This window comes from Meriones unguiculatus, chromosome 1, assembly GCF_030254825.1.
Source record: "Meriones unguiculatus strain TT.TT164.6M chromosome 1, Bangor_MerUng_6.1, whole genome shotgun sequence".
Taxonomy (NCBI): Eukaryota; Metazoa; Chordata; class Mammalia; order Rodentia; family Muridae; genus Meriones; species Meriones unguiculatus.
In genome coordinates this window covers 184,852,668-184,872,235 of record NC_083349.1, presented here as the reverse complement: position 1 = coordinate 184,872,235, position 19,568 = coordinate 184,852,668, and the positions used below count along the sequence as shown (strand labels likewise).

Here is a 19,568-nt window from a genome sequence, read left to right as displayed (position 1 = left end):
GAGTGTCGAACTGCTTCACCGGCCCTGGATAGTTTCTAATGGACAGGCCACAGAGGTCAGCCATGCACTGCCGGGCTTCCCTTCCGCCTGCTCCCAAGGCATCAGCCAAAATTAAAGCCTTAATTTATTTGAAAGGGTGTGTGCTCATGATCTAGGGGGGAGCACGGATTGTTGCTGTTAAAAATAAATGCAATTTATTAAGTGTGTTTGGTGTGTGAGTTCACGTTAGGTCGGCCCACTCTCCTGGTTCATGGTGCTGTGAGCTGCACTTACACATTTATTTTTTATGTCTCTAAGTTATCTGTGTTTTAAATTTTGCAATGTACCATTCTGTCTCTCTTAGAGTCATTCTTCAAATGGCCCTAAGGGGCCTTCACTAACCTGTGCTGGGCCACAGAAGAGGCAACAGGAAGAAAGAGGTAATTCATGACACTACCCTGCACTATACATTGTAATGAATGTGGAAAAGAGCAGGGTCGCATGTGGTAGAATTCAGTGTGACTCGGGGGTGACAAGTCCAGGCTCCACACCAGCTTCAGCTCTCATCACACGTGTGGACACATAGAGTCTTGGAGTCTCAATGTTCTCATCTGAAGAACGGGAATATTAATTATAATCCTTAATTATTATGTCTGTTGCAACAATTAAAAATAGTGTGGATAAGGGAAATGACATTCTATAGCTCCTCCCTCTCTCTCTCTCTCTCTCTCTCTCTCTCTCTCTCTCTCTCTCTCTCTCTCTCTCGTGTGGTGTGTGTGTGTGTGTGTGACTGTGTGTGTGCCAGAGAGCAATCTATTGTCAATTCCTCAGTTGTTGTCTACCTTCCTTCCTGAGGCAGTCCCTCACTAGAACCTGGAGCTCATGAAATCCAGTGAAAGCCAGAGTGCTTGCCTCTATCTCACCAATACCCTAAATACGTATTGCAATTCGCCGTGTAGACCAGGCTGGCAAAGATCGCCTGCCTCTGTCGGGTGCTAAGATTAAAGGGATACACCACCATGCCCGCTATATTTTTAAACTGTAGATAAAACAACCAGAATAGCGTAAATAGAATACCGCTGTAGGTAAGAAGTGTCTAGCCTTCAAGATGGAAGTTAGTAGTGTCCACATGCAGATGAGATTTTGGACCCTCTAAGGAAGCTCTGGATGGAAGGATGTGTCACAAGAGCAACTGTTAGACATGGTAGTCTGGAAAAGCCCAATCCAACTTCATCCATCTTTCTAGAAATAGGGAAGCAGGGAAAGGAACATTTAACACACACAGGCTGCTTTTAGGGTGGAGAAGTGAAACTAGAACCAGGAGACTCCAGACTCCAGACTCCAGAGATGGCTGGGAGCCCCACGAGTCGGGCACACGCAGGCAGAGCCTGCAGATGAGCAGCTAGGAGCAGAGCCACAGGTTTAAAAGATGAGCACTGGGCTCTAGCTCTGCTTTGTCAGTGCTTTGGATTTTTTTTTCCTTCTGTTAGATTTTCCAGTGACTCTGTCTGGAGGGCAGAAAGTTGAAGGCTGTCATTAGGGACACTATCAAATTGACTGTCCAGACAAGTGGCTTATTTCCATCATCATTACAATTCACGTTGGTCACACTGTTCCCAGGGCCAGAACGCCAGCGGCTATCTGATGAGGACCCTGCGTCTTTGCAGGCAGCCATGTCTTCCATGTCCTCAACTACCCCAGGCCTTACAGAGCTGACAAGCTGCTGCCAGCAGGCAGAATGGAGTTTGGAGAAGAACTTAGTGACCACCAGGTGTGTGTGTGTGTGTGTGTGTGTGTGTGTGTGTGTGTGTGTGTGTATGCATGCATGCATGTATGTAGTGGTTAATTTTGTCAGCTTGCTTGGAAAAAAAACAACAACTAGGGCATTTTCAGGGCCTGCATTTTGGTGGACCTGTCAGGGCCTTCCCGAGAAGATAAGAGGATAACTGAGTGGTGAGATCTGCTCTGGATGTGGCCCTCACCCTCCCATGGACTGGAGTCCCGAACTCAACTAAAGGAGGAAAAGGAAAAAAGCCAGCTGGGTATCGGCATTCATCTCTCTACTTCCTGTTCTGCAGAGATGTGAGATCATGAGCAGGCTCACTACATGCCTCCCCCACCACCCCTTTCCCGCCATGACGGACTGTACATCCCTCTAACCAAAACACAAAATAAACCCTATTTCTCTTTAGTTTCTTCACAGCAGGTATTTGATGCCAGCAACAAGAAAACTTAGTGACATGAGGGGCTTTCTGGGGCTACACAGAACTTGGGTTATAAACTAAGTGTGATTCTTACCTAAGAAAGGCCCACATACACACAAATCACTGACCTCTAAGAGCCTCCTGAAGACAGACAGTCTCTTTGCTGCTCAGGAGCCACCTGTTTGGTTGGTTGGTTGGGTTTTTGTTGTTGGTGGTGGTGGTTTGGTTTAGTTTTGGCTTGTTTGTTTGTGTTTCTGGGGAGACACATGCTCAGGGGCACTGAGTATATCCCTCCTCCTCACGCCTCCTCACTGTCTCATGGCCCATTGCAGCTACACTGTGCAGAAGCAGAATGTGGGCACTGCTGGCCACATGCCCTCCTGCCTTTGCCCTTTTCTCCTCTCTCCTCCACCAGGACCATAGGCTTAGCAGCTGTGACATTACCATGGAGACCGGGTATGGAGAGATGTAACAGAGGGCAGGTAGGGATATAGAAGAGATGGAAGCGAGAGAGGCTGGAGGCAATGGGCAATCGAGAGTTCAGGATGCCAGTGTGGGCTGCAAGCCATGTCCCAGTTGGAGCCTTTGAGAGCTCAAGACCCACTCTACTCCTATTCCTTCCTTTCTTACCACAATGAGACCATTCAGCCTTCTCTCTGGATTCAAGTGTCACTCAAGTGGCCTGACCAAAAAACAACAACAAAAAACAAAAACAAAAACAAAACAAAACAAAAAACCTACCTGGCACCAATAGTAGCCACTATGTCCTTGCACATTGGCTGGCTAGGTACACTTAACACAACTCCCTCAGGCCCTATTAGTCTGTCTGTGAAGTCCTTTCTCTTCTTCATGGGAACTTGCATCCCATGCCTTCCTTTTGTCACTCTGGTGAAGCTGAACTTGATGACAAGAATCCAGAAACCTCCTTGTCCCTCCCTCTGGCCCTGTCACAACAGATAGCAACAGTAAATTGACTTGTGGAAACAAACACTGTTCACAGTCAAGCCCCACCCAGCCAAAGGGACAAATTGTTACCTAGAGAAGTCACAGGTACCCTTGGCAAACTGCAGCCTGAAGGAGAAGAGCTTGGCTTTGTGTGAGGTACACTGAGACTTACAAGGACTAAGTTTGGGTCTTAGACAATTACCCTGGCCTACCAGGGCCTCAGTGTGGTCATTTTTCAAATAAGTGCATTAAATACAGCCTAGTACACAGACAACACTAAATAAACACTTACATAATGGATATCAAGTGGACAACCCCACTATCTGAGTTCTTTGAAACTGTATAAGTAACCCAACATTTGCACCCAGCCCTTAGGATCACTGAGTACCCTGGACATCAGATTCCCATGGGACCCCCTTTCTGGACTCAAGTGACTCTCTTCCTCCACTCATTTTCCTCCAAACTACCCTATCTTGCTCCTCCACACTAGCTACCTTGCCAGCAGGCCAGCGAATCCCCTTAAGCCCCAGATCCCAGTTGTTCTAATTGCTTTCTTTCTCGTCCTTATTTGCCTTCCAACTTGGGAGGTGAGACTACAGTTAGGTATGTTGGCAGCTGTTCCCAAATAGGTGACTGGGAAGGAAGTGGTCCTTCCCTGGAGGATGCAGAAGATGCCTTCAGAGACCAGGAGGGCAGGAAGCTCTCTGAACTAGGTTGAAAGTATCACCTCCAAGTCTACGGCCACACAGAACCTCAGAATGTGACCTCATTTGGAGACAGGGCTTTGGTAGATATAGTTAGTAAGGATGTTGACTCACAGTGGGACCTAAATCAAGGTCTATTATTCCCACAGGAAAGACATTGTGAAGATGGGAGTGGGGGCAAACACTGGAGTGCTGGTCCCACAAGCCAAGAAACAGGAACCACAAGGAGCTGAAAGCCTCTCAGGCTGCTCCTCCCAGGAGCCTTCAGAAGATGCACATACTGCCAATGTATTGGCACTGGATTTCTTGCCCCTCTCCCCGAAATGGGAAGAGAAGTGTCTCTTATATTAAAACTCCCAGCTTGGAGTATTTTATTATGCCAGCTACATGAAGCTAATAGATCCCTCAAGTTTACCTAGCTTTACAACATTTGTGAACTTGGCAGGGGTCTTCCCAGATCCCCTCTGTCTCTGGAGATCTTCTCAATGCCTTAGGCCTTTAGTTTTCCAGTCAGATGTGCAACCATGTGCTCTCTAGTCTTTAGGGACGTTGTAGATGGAACCCAAAGCTTTGTTATACTAGTCAAGCACCAAAATACCCTTCCCCAGAGCCCACTATCTTTGAGGTATTTCATTCGTTCATCTACTGATGCTCTACTAATGTCTGAGTGTGTGCTATGTATAGAGCCTAGGAACTGACCTTTCTACTGTCCATTCCTCACTGGCCAGTCCATAAGATCTGACTAGTGACATAAGAGTTGCCACCATACTTGATCTATTATTTTGAATGACAACAGCACAACATCCAATAGGCTGTGGGACTTTCTATTTGTGTTTGGAGACAAGATCTCATATAACCCAGGTTGTCCTTGAGGTTAATATGTAGCTGAAGATGACCCTGAACCCCTGATCCTCCTGTCTCTACCTCCTATGAAATGGGATCACAGACATGCACCACTGCACTTGATAACAGGGATTGTGCTGACTGGTTTTATATGTCAACTTGACATAGGCTGGAGTCATCAGAGAGGAAGAAGCCTCAGTTGAGGAAATGCCTCCATGAGATCCAGCCATACAGCATTTTCTCAATTAGTGATCAATGGTGGAGGAGCCAGCTCATGGTGGACAGCTCCAGCCCTGTGATGGTGGCCCTGGGTTCTCTAAAAAAGCAGGCTGAGCAAGCCATGGCAAGTCAATAAATATCACCCCTCCATGGCCTCTGCATCAGCTCCTGCCTCCAGATTCCAACCTGGTTGAGTCCCAGTTCTGACTCCTTCCAGTGATTGACTGTGATCTAGAAATGTAAGCCAAATAAGCCTTCTCTCCCCAACTTGCTTTTTGGTCATGACTAAGACAGAGAGCAGACTCAGGTCATCACACATGCGAGGCAGGTACTCCAGTGACCAACTACATGTTATTATCATTTGACATACAGAACACCAACCTGTCCATCATATGCTTGTGTGTGTGTGTGCACACATGCACGCACTTATAAAATAATGAGACCACTGGTGGCTCTACAGTCCATAAACCCTCCAAAATGTGTAAGTACTAGCCTGGCTCTAACTAATGTTCTACTTCCTAAGATTTCTTAGAAGACAGATGATGCAGTTAAGTGTTCATCAGATATGGAAAGCGGAAAGAAAAAGAGAAGGGTGTGAAGTACATCATCTTTGGCCATGAGGCCCAGGGTGGGCCTGGTTTGTTAAAATGACCTAGGTGTATGGCATATCCAGAATCAAGGTCAGGGTCTGGCTATCTGAAAAGCAGTCCGTTGAGAGTGCAGTCACATTGCTTTCTTCTCTGAGGACGTTTTCACCCACACATGAAGAGTGCCCTACATCCTCAAAGCTCTTTATACTCTTGGCATTCTGAGATCTTCCCACATTGAACCATTTGCTGGAGGGATTCCCAGCCTGCCTTAACCATGCGAAAGATTCCAGGAGCAACCACAAGGCTTAAGCTTGTCTTCCAAGACCACTGCTCTCTTACAACTGAACATGTGTATTGCTGTGGGAAATGACCACTATCCCAGTATGGACACTTGCAGTGGGCTGATTGCCTCATGTTGAGTGATAAGGATCCCATTACCACCTTCAAGAAATTTAACCATCAAATGAGGTAAACAAGCCAGCCAGTAGACAATTGCAATGCAGTAGCGTGGAATCCTATACTGTATGATGTGGAACATGTAGGAAGAGACCCCACTCCGAACAGGCCAGGCAATATAGAAAAACAAACAAACAAACCCAGAGATGGCTCTTTAGAAGAGCTGGTGCTTTTTTTCAGTTGTGAAGACTGAGTAGAAATCAGCCTTCAAGATCAATGGCGCAGGCATCCAGGTAGAGAAATATTACGTTAAGTGACTGGTTCTGATATACTGGGTGCAGATAAGTAATGGATACAGCTCATCTATTCTCCTTCCCTTTCTTTTAACCTCTATTCCTTTCATCTCTCATTTCTGTCAACTTACCACCCTCTCTCCTCTTTCTCTCTTGTTCTGTAGATGGGAGAGGAATAAGATCTAGTGACTCTATGAGCTAGTGAGGAAACAGGAAAAAAAAATGTTCAAAAATGACCCAGGACAGAGGTATAGATCAACCTCTTCCAGCTTCATCTGAGAGCATCACTTCCTCTGCACCCTTTCCAATCCCTATGCCTCGTCACCACTCCTATACTCTCTTGTAAAGACCCTGTCTATCCTCGAGGCCCATGCCTCCCACCATGGTGTCTCCATCCCTTTTGTTATGGCTGTCTGTGGATTCCTGGTCTGTTCCCCTGTTTCACTGAAGCTGTTAGCATCTAGCTGAATGGTTTTCACCCAACTCCAAGTCCTTACAATGATGTGGGTGGAATTATCTGGAAACAGCTTCATGTTTCAGCTCTGTGACCTTCAGACCTTCCAATCCAACCAGTGTTTCCCATGACTGCATCTTGGGCCCTGAGTTGTCTGTTCTATGCTCCCCCCACTCTGTGCCCACAACTGCTTCTGTGTCCCAGCACCATCACTCAACAAGCCTAGCTTATTCCAGTTGCCTGTCCCCACCAGCACCATCAACCTGTTGACTGTTTCCTCCTATATTCACAGCCTTTTCACAGATCCAGATTTCCAGCCCAGAGTCAAGATACTTTTATCCTTAACACACTTTGCCTCACTGCCCCATAACCATCCTTGGCTTCTCTTTTCACCTCATCCTCTATAGCCCACAAATCCTCAGGTTCTAGTGCCTTCCTTGCTCCACTGCCCACCTTTGTCTAGGTCACCTACATCACTGTCCTGAACAATTGCAAACACTCTACTGTGTCTCTGCCAGTACATCTTCTCCTCCTTGTAATTAGTTCTCCCACACAGGAGGCTCTGAATTTTTTTTTATGCAATTCAAACCAATGGAGATATTCTCCTGCTCAAAATCTAACCCTTCAAAATGGTTTTTGGTTTCCTTAGGGTAGTAGACACCCATCTCCTTCATGAGGTCTGGAGGTTCACAGTGTGGTCCCTGCTGATGCCTCTGGCCATACTTTGTACCAGCTCTAATCCAAATTCTATTCTTTATCCACTGTGTTTATAAAATAATCCATGCTCTATTTTGAGGCCAGCTACACAGAGGGTAGAAGAAAAGAAAAAAAGGCCTGGGGTAGAAGAGAGTGTAACCCAGCCCTGCTGTTCCCTTGCTGTGTGATCCTGGGCCCTTTCAGAAGGAACTCAGATACTACTTGTCTAGTTGACTTAACTGCAATGGGGTCTTATTTTTCTCCAGAAGAGAAGATAAAATGCAGATCACACATTGGGAAGGGACTTGTGGACATCCCTAGGACAGACTGATAATTATAAGAATAATACAAACAAATGTTTTTAAAACATAGTTTGTTTCATGTGTATGTAGGTGTGCCTGTGTGGATTCATATGCACCACGTGGGCACAGAACAGGTATGCAGAGAGGCCAGAGACAATGTCTGATTCCTGGAAGTCAAGATACAGGTGGTAGTGAACTGCCTGCTGTGAGTGCTGGGAACCAAACCCGGTTTCCTCTGCAAGAGCAGCAAGTGCTCTTAACCACGGGTTCGTCTCGTCAGGCCTTAGTAAAAGCTGTTTGAGAGATTGCTGTATGTCATGTGCCAAGCCAAACACTTGCTATGCATGATTCATTGACACAGCACAAAACATCATCAAGTAGGTGCCACCATCATTTTATGAGATGAAAGAAAATTCTCCATTTAAAATAAGGAAATAGTAACTTGAGAAAGATCACATACCTCAGTGACAAAAAAAGAAAAGAAAAATCTGAGCCTCTATCACTCCAGTTTCCAAGTTCATAATCTGAATTGCTTTGTGATGCTGATAAATAGCTAGAGGGCCCATCCCACTTTATGTCTATCTCTGTGTGTGTACATGTGTATACATATGTGTACATACATGTGAGTGTGTGCATGTGTAGAAGCCAGTGGTTGATATCAGGTGTCTTTTTCTATCACTTCTCCATTTCAAGTTGGTCTCTGAGTGAGCCTGAGCCTTGCTGAGCTCAGCTGGCTGGACAGCTAGCTCCAGAGACTTCTATCTCTGAATACCTGTCCAGCTCTGGGATTATAGCTAGATGTAGCCTGCCATGCCTTACTTTTTACATGTGTACTAAGGATCCTAACTAAGTTCTACATGTTTGAATAGAAAGCAACTTAATTCACCATTAAAAAATACTTTTGGGAAACATAGGTACAGAGCTTAAGACTTTTAGACAGTCTAGGGTTAAATGATACTTTACAAACTGAGAACTTATCTGCTTTTCTAAACTGCAAGTCCCAGCTTCAAAACACATGATCCCCAAAGAACACTGTAAACCATGCCGAGCACAGCTCCACACTGAGTGTCTTTGGGTACCCAGGCTGACCTGCACCCATATATCAGTCCATGTTTTCCGGCTTCTCAGCACCTTCATCTTGGCATACATGTCTGGCTGATGCAAACACTAGCAACTCAGTATCTCCCCTTCCCGTAGGCCAAACCACAACGTAGCCACGGCAGCTAGCTAGTACTGGTTGAGGATGAAGGAGAAGAAGCATATAGCACCTTGCTGGCCCACTAACATAAAGAACACTATATATACTGCCCACCTCATGTTGAGCTTCAAGTGATTAGAGGGTGTGAAGCTGTCAGGAATTACAACACATCACTCACTGACCCATAACTCACCCATTCCACAACTTAAGTGACTCCATGGCGCCCAGCATCACTTTCAGCGATAGCAGTTTCCATGGAAGTATGAGACAGAGTCTCCACTTCAAAACCCTCATAGTCTAGTAGGGGTAATAGAAAAGGTACAATCAAAATACCAGCAGTATGATGGCAATATAAGGATCTGGGGTTGAGTGGGTAAAGTGCCTGGTTCTTTAGCATGAGAACCCTAGTTCAGATTTCACGCACCCAAATAAAAGCCAGAAGTGGCAGTGCATATTTGCAGCCTTAGTATTGAAATGAGTGGGTGAGACAGGTGGACCCCCTGCACACACACACACACACACACACACACACACACACACACACACACAGCGCTTGCTGGATGGTCGATATAGCTGAAGCAGTGAGTTCCAAGTTCAATGAGATACGTTGTCTCAAAACACAAGGTAAAGAGAAAGAGGAAGGCAGGAGATGTTGACTCTGTCCTCCACATGTGCACACAGGAGTGAGAACACTGACACACATATGCATACACATGCATACACACACACACACACACACACACACACACACACACACACACTTTGGAAAAGCAAGATGTCAATACTAAATGACTATGAGAGGGCAGAGAGTGTGGCTAAGTGGTACAGCTCTTGCTGAGCATACTTGGGATCTGGGCTCAGCCCCAGCACTGAAAACATTCTGAGCCAATCTTTACAACAGGTCAGAATCACTACCTGGTAGGTTACTGCAAGGAGCTTTTGGGACAGCATATACGAAAGTGCCTCACAGATGAAAGAGATTATTATTGCTTGATGGCTTCTGAAAATTAAAAGAGGATTCCAAAAATACAGAGTATCATTACTATTGTTTCACAGGGAATAAGACAATTATTTTAAATGTGTGAAAGTGAACACAGACTGGATGATTTCACTGTCTGGGATGTTTGCCTTCCCCTCGATGTCTGAACAGCTCACTTCCACATCCTTTAACTCTTTCCCTCAAGTGTCTTTCTCTCCACATGGTCCATCCATCCTTCCTGCACATGTTATTTAATTCTACAAAGTTATCTCTGGTCCCACACCTCTGCCTTCCAGATTGCTGTAATCCTAATCTGTTCCCTCTGCTCCCTGGTATGTGTTACCTTCTGACATACTCAGTAATTTGCTCTTTACAACATGGTTTACCATTTGTCTCCTTCCAATAGAACATAAATTCCAAGAAAGCAGAGATCTTTGTTGTGTTCACAGACATGTCTGCAACCAAAATGAATACCTGACATACAGTAGATGTTCAGTGATGCCAGTTCAATGAGAGAATAAGAAACAGAATTTATGATGCATGGCTACCATAGCAAAGGATACCAGAGAACAGGGACGTGGAAGACAGAACATGGAAACCAGAAGCAGGTCTGAAAAGACGTTAGTGGCAGGGATTCCTGGCCATGGTATGCAAAACACGAGGGATAACACAAGCAGAGGGGCCATTGAGGAGGCTTACAAGAGGCAGCCAGGCCATTTGTATACAGCAGTCAGTGAGTGTACTTCATGGCATTTCAGAAGACAAATTGGCATAATCGTAGAGAATGATTTCTGACTGAGTATCTGTTATCTATTGTTCCATAATCAATTGTCCCAGAATGTAGCAACTTAGAACAAGAAATATGTTGCCTTGTAGATTCTGTGGATCAGGAATGTAGAGAACTCAGGTAGGAGAGTCTGCCACAGAGTCTTTCAAAACGTTCCAGTGAAGACATGGACTATTGTCACTTGAAGGCCCATCTGGACAGGGAAACCCTGCTTCTAACACAGTTTACCCAATGGCTGAAACTCCAGTAGACCTTTCTAGAGGGCTCCAGGCATGCCCTGCTCAGTGTAGGAACAGATACATAAGAACATGAATGCCAGGAGATGGAGAGGAGTCTGAGGGCCACTCTAGATGTTGGCTACCATCGATTGTAACTAAGAAAGCTGCTGGGATAATTGGAGGTCAGTGTTGATCCCCAGCTCTCTAGAGAATACTGGCCACAGATGTGTTACCTCTTATTAAATCATATCAGGCCCTTGGCTGTATACATCGCTAAAGAAATTCTGTGTATCAGAACATGGATCCACTGCATAGATCCCTGAATCCTTTGCTTGGGTCTTGAATGCTAGTTTCTGTTTGTCAGTACTTCTCTTATTGGGTCTGCTATAAATGAATGGAAGAGATAAAGATGCTCAGAGTCTAAAACAGGAACAGCTGAGGAGGCTGACCTGGGAACAGAATCTGCACCATTATTCTGAAATCTCTTCCCATCACAAAGAAGCAAGTACATGTAGTTGGCCTGTAGCTACATCACATACAAGAGTCCTTCCCAGGGAAAGATTCATAGACAAATGACAAGGCCCACAAGGATAAGTCTATTTCTGGTTTGGAAGACATCAGCACCAGAAGCTGCTAAATTCCACTCCTTTCTCAGGCAGGACTGTGCCTCATGCCAATACATGAATGACATTTAACATCCCCGGAAGACAGAAAGTATAAGGGTTGGTTTTCGGGGGGTGGGTGGGGTTGTTGTTTTGTTTTATCTTGGGGTGTGTGTACGTGTGTGTGTGTGTTGTATATGCTAGTGTTCATGGTCATGCACACAGGTTCATAGGCCAAAAGAAGATGTTTAGAGGGGTCCTGTTCTATTGTGCTCTGCCTTATTCCCTGGAGATGGAGTTTCTTGCTAGCAAAGGCTGGCACCGAGAGCCATTCTCCTGTCTCTGCCCTCTCCTATGCTGATGGGATAACACAAGCACCTGACCATGCCCATCTCTCTACACGACAGCTGGAATTCAAACTAAGATCCCCCCACATGGACAGCAAGTGCTCATTTACTGAGTATCTCCTCAGCCCTTTTCTCCTACCTTGAATTTTAAAACGGCCTTTTCCAAAGTGCACACCACACCACAAATCTCTGTCAATTAGGAAGGATCAAACACAAGGTAGCAGGTGAAGGACTTGGGATGCTATGGGGGAAAATGGGACCATGTGAAGCCATCAACAGGAAGACTGACATCTCCTTATGGCTTGTGTGGGGTGGTATGGGAGCTCAGCAGTGCCTAATTCAAAGGGGTGACAAAGGAATTCAAGACCCTCTCCCTCTGGATGAGCAAGCATTCCTGACAGGTGCCTGCCAAATAATTTTGGTAAGGATATATGTGGAGCATAAGAAAGAAGCATAAGCTTCAATCTTTGGAAGTTTAGGAACATAATTTCAGAGATGTAAAATCAGCTTCTGAATAAGGGGGAAAGGTAGTTCTCAGTAACAGCCTCTACAGTGGGCACCCCGACATTACTAAACAAGGGTCTTTCCAATGCCTTTCGTCTGTTACCTGTAGTCATCATCACCAAACACTGTTATCACTGACATCCAACTCATACAGAAACCCAGGTCAACAGAGATTAATCAGTCTGCCTCTCATCACATAGCCAAAAATTGTCAGGGTTAGAACCAGACTCCAAGCCTTTGAGGTTAGAGTCCACAGGCATACCTGCCATCCTAGGTTTCTTTAAAGGGTTAAATAAGGAGCAAAACATTGGTACACAATATTCATAAAACACACGGCGAGATTCAACAACAGGCCAGAAACTGGCTAGCTTTTTCCAAGGTAAATATAATTTTTCCATCAGTTTAATGGAACCTTTGATGCTGAATCCTGGAGGAGTTCTGTATTAAGAAGCATATTGGCTCCCTTTTTTTGTTCCCGAAGAAACTCACGTGTGGGTTAGATGTTCTGATCAACAACACTCAGGCCTCTCCTGTCTTTGCCCACTAGAAAAACACCAGTTGGTTAGTCCTTAAAGGCATCTCTCAGGAATTGCCCTGGTATTGGTTGGATCTCAGGACTGTGCACCCTCTCCTGTCTATTTAGCCAGGAAGCTGAGGCGTGAAGACTAGCTTTCATTCAGCACAGGTGTTGAAGAAAGCAACAACAGCCTAGATGTTAACAGAAGTTTGCTTTTCATTCTTTGGACAGATTGAGTCACTCACGTGTGGGAAAGAAGGCTGGTCACTGAGCTCCAGTCCAGTGTAAAAGATGCCCTATTCATACCTTGCCCCTCCTTCCTCCTTCCAAGTTGGAGGACTCGTATAACCATTCTGGCCTCCATTCTGCCCCTGCCTCCTACACCTAGGACTCCATCGATCACTCAGCGACATTCCTAGTGCACTGCAGCCAAAGAAGCTCAGATCCAGGGTGGAGCGACACTTCTCAGCTAGTCCACATACTTAAGAATGCCACAGAGTAAATTCACCCATCCTCTCCTTTCACGGTATCACTGTAAAATTTAGCAGCACACTGTCTATTAAAGAAGATATATGCAGACTGAAGAGAGGGCTCAGGACCTAAGAGCACTCACTGTGCAAGCATAGGGACCAGAGTTCATATCTCCAGTGCCCACATAAAATTCAATCCTATCCATGAGTACTTAACGCCAGCACGGGAGTGATGGAGGAGGACACCAGCCAGTCGACATGAAAAGGAAAAGCTCTAGCTTCGATGAGGGGCCCTGTTTTGAGAAAATTAGGTAGAAAGTGATAAATCAGGGCACCCACAGCCTCTGCACTTGTGCAAGGGCACAGGAACAAACACACATTTCTCTTTCCCTCTCCCCATTCGCCACACACGAAAGAAATAAAAGAAGACTAAACCGCCGCCTCCCCAGTCTTCTCCCTCGCTCATTATTTATGCTACTTACGTAAGTCAGCAAGGCCTATTATTTAACCATCATACAGTCTGGCTTTGTATCTCCACCCCACACACACTTCAGCTGTGTGACCTTGTATGAGCCACTTACTTCTCTAGGGCCATTTTGCCAAATGTGGATAATGAAAGCACCCATATCCAGAGTTGTTACACGATGGTGAGTTGAGATGGAAAAACACATGTCAAGTGATGAGCACAATGCCCTGTGCACAGAAAGTGAGTGCTAAATGTTGGCTGCTGTAATGTTGAGGCCAGCAATGAGGCTGGGATGGTGGTGGTAAGCAGACCCATGTGTCATAAGCAGCCATTCCAAGGAAGCTGTCCTGAGCCAGGATCTTTCTCAGACCAAGGGTTCCCAGGGAACCGCTCGTGATGTTGCTGCCTGGGGTAACAGGAAGGAACTGAGGCAATTATACAGTATGCGACAGAAATGATTTCATTTCTAATGCCTTTCTCCTGCTGGGCCACTTAGACCCAAACAATAACAACAAGGCGGAACTGGGAACAAGCAAGGCAGGCACTTTCTGGAGGAGCTTGGTGATGAATAGAAGGGGCCCCAGGACTCATTTTTGTCTCTCAGACATCTACAGCAGAGAGTTCCCTGGAGCCACAGCTGCAGTTCTGTGCTGATAGGCAGTGCCTTGGGCCACTGGAGACTAATGCTCTCCATGGGAACAAGCTGACATCATTCCAGGGCTCCGGGGAAGTCAGTGGTCCTCCCTTCTCTCCCTTCTCTCTGGGCAGAGAGCAGACTTCCCATTTTGCCTCCTGGAAAAAGTGGAAATCCTTGCAGGTGACCTAAGATTATGACATAATTGCTTGTGTTCAGTGCACTCTTAATTCATCTTGTTCTAGGAGTCCCTGCAAGCGATTTTCCTCCGCTCCTACCTTTAAATACACACACACACACACACACACACACACACACACACTGACACATAATCTCCAAAATGCTCCAATCAACTTAACTTTCAGGTCTATTAATCTGGGGCATTGCAGCAATACAGCCTCTTCTATCCAAGGGAGACAGAAAGTCCCCAGGCTCCAGTGACTCATTTCTGGCTCCTCCCTGTACACTGGAGCCAACAGGAGCCTGGGTTCCTCTGAAGAAGATCACCTCTGTGCCTCCTAGGGAGAGAATAGAGCACTCTCTCCCATGGGCAGCTTGTCTGCCATGGGTGTCAATTTAACCCATTTGTCATATTGAGGTAAAGGGGAAAATGAGGCAAAGCCTCTGTTTTCCAAAAGGCAAGTTTCTCTCCTTTCTCTGGACTCATCTGCAAACCAAGTGGCCAAGTCTTGGTTTTATGTCACTCCATCACCACATATTGACACTGTAATGAAGGTATTTTCCAAGTCTATGCATTTAGATAACATGATTCAATTATACTTTTAAGTAAAAAAAAAAATCTTCAGTTAGACTTATGATGGGAAAAAGTGAGAGGCAGGGAATTTTAGCCCTGGATTCCAGCACTCTTAGAGGTCCTTTTAGAGTGATAGCATTAGCCTCACTACCCAAACGTGGTGAATAAATAGCTTCCACATACCCAGTCTCTTCATAAATTATCATGGAAATCTTGGAGATGCATAGGCTCCAAAACAAGCCATAGCATCCTGCCTTGGGCCTCAAGATGCCTTTTGTGGATTATAGGAAGAGAACATGAGACTAGAATTCCCCCAATTAAGTAGAAACACAGGCACAGAGGAGGGCTCCTGGTGAGAAGCTGAGCCAAGCTGTTTCCTTTCTAGTGTCCATGGTTTTGACACATTTCTTATATGACCAGGAGTGTCCCTGTCAAGCAGAGCACCTGGTAGGATTGAGACACTTTGGTCAATACGTCGAATCAGAGAGTCCAGGAACTAGAAACCTGACACTACTCTTTTGGGAGATAGTAATAAGAGGAGACTCAGTATTAGGGAGCAGTTGTCTTGTTTTGGAACAAAGTCATCCAGGATGACCTCCAAAGAGTCCAAAGAACCTAAGATTCTAAGGTCCTATTACCAAGTATCTGAGAGAAATATGGAGACTGAGCCATATTCTGAGTTTTCTCCAAGACCTAAAACCTTAGGCGAAAGTGAGCAATTGACACACAATTCTGGGAGTTTACACAAATATCGCTTCCTAAAAATCACAGCTTGGATTCTCCATAACCTGTGAAGGTGAAAAAAACACCTTCCTTGCTCAAGTTTTGTAGCTATTAACTATGAGAGACAGCGAGAGCGAGAGAGAGAGAAAGAGAGAGAGAGAAGGTGAGAAAATGAGTCTCTGGAAGAAGGAAGGTTGGCTCAAGGATGTCTCATACATCATATTCTACCCATGTGTGCATGTATGTATGCATGTTTGCAGCACACATGCTACACACACACACACACTGTATGACCTTCACAGCCATGCTTTGTAATATCTTAGTGCAGCTTTCCCTAGCAGGGGAGACGGAGACAGTGCTCTCCAAGAGAGTCCATGTGTCTTTCCCTTTGTCCTTATTTCTCAGAGAACAGTGACATGAGACCTATTTGGCCTCAGCAGATTGATATTTAAAGCAATATTTAAATATTTAAAGTAATATTTAAAGCTCCCCCCTCCCCTGCTTCCCTTGGTATCAGAGGAAAAGCTGAGTTTCCCTCACATCGAGGTTCTTCTAAAGTATTCTCAAGACTACATTTGCATGTTATAGACAGAAATAATCCACTTGGAAGGTAAAGGACCTTCCAGTTGATGGAACAAAGAATCAACAGTGGAGTTAGGGAGTCACTGCCAAGAGAGCATGAGTGGCTACCAGCCTTGGGAAGCATGACGTGCTACTAGGCTGAACTAATCTTGTCTTGGCATTTCAAGAGCAGTTGTGCTGGCAGAAAAGACCATCACTCACAAGATGAGGTGGGAAGGAGGCACACATTAAGCTGGCTCTCAGAGAAAGGTAGTATTTACACAAGGCTATCTGCATCCATATTGCTGAGTCTTAGAGAGAGGAAATTGCATTGCACCTTTGGTCCCAGTAAAGGGACTGAATCAGGTGGATGGTTCTTCCACCCCAGACCCGTATTTGAAGAATTTAACATGATTTACTTTAGTAGACAATGTGATAAATGAGAGACTTTAATTTGTATCCATTAAAAGTGTGCACAGACTCTCTTGGAAGCCTGAGTTTCATGAGAGGTGACTTCTCCAAATCATAACTATAGATTTGGTAAAACATAACATCATGGCCCTCGACTTTAGATTCTAATTCAGCACTTTATTTGGTAAAGAAGTAAAAATATGCATTTTAACCAGCTTCCCGGGTGATTCAGACACAGAGGCATCTTTGCAACCCATTAGGGAAATGCTGCCTAGGACCTCGACAGCAGACCACAGTCTTCACTTTCCAGTCAAGGCAGGTTGATGGAACTCAGAGCATCCTTTAGAAGACCAAAGCTGAGAAATGCTGGCGATGTATCTCAATAGTGGAGCAGTTGCTTAGTGTATACAAGACCCTGGGATTGATCCCCAGCTCTACAAACAAGCAAGAAGACCACAGCCAGGAGGTCCCCCTTATTTCTGGGTCTAACCCTCCCAAATATCATCCCTATTCCACACTTGGTTTCAGAGATGTTATCAAAGCCCCAAGAAAACAGTTTAGCAGTGCATTTGTAAACATGAAACAGCAAAGTGGAAGGATGAGACCCAGCAAATCAGCTTCCCGATTCTCTTGAAATTGGTTGCATTCACTTAGGCCACTCTCTGCCCACCCTCATCAAACAACAGCACAGGGAAAGATGAAAAGAATGATTTCTCAAGTAGCCCCAATGCTGCAGGATGAATCAAGCATAAGCATAGTATTTGCATCTGAAGCACGGTTGGGGGAAAACACTGAACGTCTAGTTCCAAGGAGAGAACCAAGAATTGGCTTAAAAGATTTGTATCCTGGTCAGAATCCATAGATTTTTTTTTTTAGTGTGCCATAAGGACCCTGGAAGGGAGTCCACAAACTGGCTTGCGCCTCATCCAGCCTGAGCCCCAGAACAGAAAGCAGCTGGGTACCCAGTGAGGAAATGATGACTGCCAAAGCAGCTTCCCCGTTCCTGAGAACAAGGGCCTATCCCCAGGGAATGACAGCACCATGCCTGTGTCCATGGCAAAGCCTGTTGTGTAGATGGCAGCGCACTCTCTTACCTCTGATCTTCAAGAGGACCTCACAGGCTGCCCACTGCAAAAAGGGACGGAGAAGCGCTCTGCTTGACGCTGAGAGAAGCTTCTCGTCTCTGCATAGGGACTTAGTGAGGGCTCTTGACCCATCCCAAAGCTGGACAGTCACCCTCTGCCACTGTCCCCTGCCCCCACTGTCACCCGCATTCCCAAGGGAAAATGGGTCTGAAATCTCCAGCCTTCTTCCAGACTGCTTCACAGAGAAGCTGACAGAGAACGCGGTTTCAGCACCGAGGACAGAGGAAAGCCTATGGGTGGAAGGCTGCTCCAGGAAGCAGCCTCTCTGTCCAGCACCCTTCAGAAGTCTCAGGTTGCACCGATAACAGAGATATCAAAAACAACCCTTCTTCCTTCGGGGTGGTGGGAAACTCCCGCACGCACCTGAGGTCCTAGTCTTGGATACCAGGAGGACAGCGATTTACCAAAATTCTCGAAGGTCAGCCAGCCTCCGAAGCATTAAGATACACTCCCTGGTACCTAGGATAAGGACTCCCACCCGGACAGCGCAAAGGAAGCTAAGTAGAAAGAAGAGGGGATGGTGTCGTCCGGGGCGCAATCTGCCCGACGAAGACTCAGTGGAAAGGGTACTCCGGGACAGGCGGCGCTGGAGTGGCCCGACAAACTTCTGTTCCCGGCCAGTCAGCTCTGGACGCTCCCTGTCCTCTCCCTGCGACTCTTGTAGAGGCCACGGACGGCTTGTCGCTCCATCCCGCTGGTTCTTACCTTCAAGCCATAGGGGGCCCGGGGGCAGAGACGGCACCGGCTGCTCGAGGCTTCCGGCTCCCGCCGCATCCACGCACGGCCGCCCCTCCGGCAGCCGTCCGGGGCCGCCGGTCCCCTCCGCGGGTCCCTCGGCTCCCGGCCCCGCCGCGCCGTTCAGATCCCCGGCGGGCAGCCGCTCGGCCGGCTCGGGCCCGCGGGGAGCAGTGGACGGGCCGCGGCGGGGCAGGGCGAGGTTGGGCGGGAGGGTGGGAGCGCAGCGCGGGGACCAGGCGCGGAGGCGGCCAGGCGGCGCTGCGTGCCAGAGGCGACCAGCTCCAGCACTGAGGCTGGACAGCTCCGCGGAGTCAGAGCGCGGCAGCGAGCGCGGGAGGAGGGGGCGGGGCCGCCCTGGCCACGAGGCGCCCAGGAACCCCGCCCCTGGGACAGGCCCCACCCACCCAGGGCCCCAGCGCTATCTCTTGCACTATGGTACCTGGGGAAGAAACCCCAGAGAGCTGAGATCAGAGTACTGAATAGCCTGAACTCCGGACCGCCCATCAGTGTCCCCCTACACTCATCAAGTAACACCTTGTTCTTCAAAACCTACTCTGGTCCAGCATTCCCAACACCAGCCGGTAGATCCCTCCTTTGAGGATCAGGGCCATGGGCTGGGCAGAGCCATACATACCTATAGTACATCAAGTCTTTGAAGAAGAAACAGATTCTGGAAAGGCGTCCAGGGTCCAGGTACAGGCCTCAGGTCTGAAAACCACAGTGACTAGTCCTGCTGCTGTGCTTTCCCAGAGGAAGACCTGGGCAGATGGAAGTAATAAAGAAGGCCCTGGGAGCTCCAGCTCACCCTTGCCTCGGCACCGAGGTGTGTCCAGGCACCTGGAGGAGGAAGAGAAACACGATCTTCTTCAGCCCTGCTCAGGATCATTTC

At 46.8% G+C, this 19,568-nt stretch overlaps 1 protein-coding gene across 2 annotated transcripts in view; it reads right to left on the bottom strand.

The window, feature by feature from the left end:
* The window catches only part of Drd2 (dopamine receptor D2), a 63,642-nt gene extending 44,673 nt beyond the window's left edge, over positions 1-18,969 (bottom strand). For both annotated transcript variants that reach the window (XM_021633303.2, XM_021633304.2), the window contains exon 1: positions 18,647-18,969. The gene's annotated coding sequence lies outside the window, so the exon portion shown is untranslated. The remainder of the gene's footprint in view (positions 1-18,646) is intronic.
* Between the last annotated feature and the right edge of the window lie 599 nt (positions 18,970-19,568).